This window comes from Otolemur garnettii, unplaced genomic scaffold, assembly GCF_000181295.1.
Source record: "Otolemur garnettii isolate 467f Iridium unplaced genomic scaffold, OtoGar3 scaffold00070, whole genome shotgun sequence".
NCBI lineage: Eukaryota > Metazoa > Chordata > Mammalia > Primates > Galagidae > Otolemur > Otolemur garnettii.
In genome coordinates, this window is record NW_003852465.1 from 8,260,815 (window position 1) to 8,263,812 (window position 2,998).

A 2,998-nucleotide genomic window follows, 5' to 3' on the forward strand; every position below is an offset into this window, starting at 1 on the left:
AAAAAAAAAAAAAAGAAAAGAAATAAAAGGGATCTCCAAAATTGAGCAGGTAAGAAGTCCTGGAAAAGAACCAAAAAGAATTTCTAGAAATAAGTAGTGTTGAGTCATCAAACTTGGTGGACAGATTAATCAGCAGATTAGACAGGGCTCAGGAAAAAATCAGCAAGCTAGAAATTAGAGCTTAAAAAAAATGATCTAGAATGTAGACTAGAAGGGCAAAAACATGGGAAATGTGAAAAGTTGAGGAATATGAAGGAGAAAATTGAAAAATTGAACTGTGCCTAGTTACAGTTCTAGAAGGAAACAGAAGTACCAGTTAAGATGTAATATTTAAAAAGACAATGGCTGAGATGTTTCCAGAACTGTGGGAAACATGAATCTTTAGCTTCAGGAAGCCCAGCAAACACCAAGAAGGTAAACAAAATAGAAATTAACATCTGGAAATAATATCATGGCAAACTACACAACAAAGAAAAGACTGTGACAGCTGCCATTTAACACATAATTCTAGGGAAGTGATGGATCAAGAAGAAGTATCACCTACAAAGAAATGATGATTGGACTTATAGCTGACTTTTCAGCAGCAATCAATGTGGGCTAAAAGTCAGAGGGATAGAGCAGTATTTTCAAGGTGTTAAAAGAAAATGACTGTGAACCTGGAATATCGTGTCCAGTGCAACTATCTTTCAACAATGAAAGCAAAACAAAGATGTCTCCCAAGAAAAATTGAGAGCATTTACAAATTAACAAATACTCACTAAAGAAAATGCTCAAGAATTTACTTTAAGCAAAAGGAAAATGATCTCGATGGGCCACCTGACATGCAAAAAGGAACGGTGGATGAAGATATTGGTGAACATGTGGGTAAATCCTGAGCAATATTAACTCTTCCACAGAGTAATTATAATGTGGCAGAAGGAGGCTAGCACTAAAAGAACAGATATTAAAAGCATCTAGGTAGGACAGAGGTGATTAGGGTTAACGTGTTCTAAAATTGTATTGTTGGGGAAGATGATACAGATACTGATTCATCGTAGACTTTGTTAAGGTAAGAATGAATATTAAAATAGCTAGCAAAACTATCAAAAATAAATACTAGAGGGCATAACTTCAACCCAAGTGAATGGGAACAAAAGAAATCAATAAAGGTATAAAGAAACATAAAAATCAAGTCAATGCACTTACTATGGTGGTAGCAATAAATCAAAATATGTCATCAATCGCAATGAGTTGTAATTAAATTAATTTTCCAGTAAAGGATAAAGATCATTAGATTGGATTTTTAAAATTCAAGATATGTGCTATTCAGAGTCAATAACTAGGAAGCTGATAAGTCTAAACTTGTATGCATTTAATACCATAGCCTCAAAAATATGGAGGAAAATGACAGGATAATGAGATGATAAATTCACTATCATAGTGAGAAATTTTAACACATAGTTCTAGGGAACTGATGGATCAAGTGAACAAAAAAACTAGTGAAGATAGAGAAGACAGTTAACGAGCTTGATTTAATATTCGTGTAAGGAACATTACTTACGACAATTAGAGAATAAATATTCCTTTCAAGCACTACATAAAAATTGGCCAGATGTTAGTCCATAAAACTGGTCTCAACAAATTTAGAAGATGGCTTTTATACTGATTGCATTCTTTGACCACAATTTAACTAAAATAAACAACGTCAAACAGGATAGTCTGGGTGATGTTGTGGTTACAACTTCAAAACTTGAGTAGCTTGACACAACAAAAGTTTATTTTGGTTCAACGGTAGACAAGCCCTCCAGGGCAGCCGCTCTCTACGTGCGGCTCCACGTTCTAGACTGGTCTGAACTGGTGGCACCTCCATCTCAACATGTGTTTTCCCAATCCCTGTGGAAAGGGAAAGAGTGTGGAGGGTGCATGCTGCTTTTTAAAATGCTTCCACTGTATTTTATTGACCAAAAGAAGTCACTTGGCCATGACTAACTTCAAGAGTCAGTGAAGAGTATCCCTTCTGGAGGACCCCTGGCAATGTTGATGAACACCAACATAGTCAATAATAAGTCCAGGAAAAAGCCTTTACAACTGGAAATTTTAAAATATACCTCTGAAGAATAAACCATAAAGTAAAAAAGAAAGTCCTTAGCATTGAATAATAACAATATCATATATCAAAACTTACACAGATACAGTTAAAATAGTACTTAGGTGGAAATGCATAATCCTGACACTGGCTTAGCATTTACTATGTGGCAGGCATTGTTTCATGTATTCTACATACTTCACTCACTTAATTTTCTTTCTTTTTCTTTTTTTTTTTTTTTTGAGACAGAATCTCACTATGTTACCCTCTGTAGAGTGCTGTGAAGTCACAGCTCACAGCAACCTCACACTTTTGGGCTTAAGCAATTCTCTTGCCTCAGTCACTCTCAGTAGAGTGCGGTGATGTCACAACTCACAGCAACCTCAAACTCTTGGGCTTAAGCGATTCTCTTGCCTCAGCCTCCCAAGTAGCTTGGACTACAGGTGCCCACCACAACACCCAGCTATTTTTTGGTTGTATTTGTCATTGTTATTTGGCAGGCCCAGGCTGGATTTGAACCTACCAGCTCCCATGTATGTGGCTGGCACCTTACCCACTCCTTAGAGGCAGGTATGAACGAGGAAACAGAAACACAAAGAGGCTAGGTGAAGTCACACAGCTGGTAAGTAGCAGAGCCAGGAATTGGACTCAGGCAATCTGCCTTTAGAGTCTGTGTGTTATAGTTGCAAATACTTACATTAAATATTTTTTTAAGTCAAAATTAATGCGTTAAGCACCAGGCGTAAACTCGTTAACCTATTTAACAAATTTACGCCTGGGTATGGTGGCTCAGAGTTCAGAGACCAGTGTAAGCAAGAGCAAGACCCTATTTCTACAAAAAAAAAAAAAAAAAAAAAAAAGGAAAAGAGGAAAGAAAAAGAAAAGTAAATTAAGGAAAAATTAGCCAGGCATGGAAGAGCTGGCATGCACACC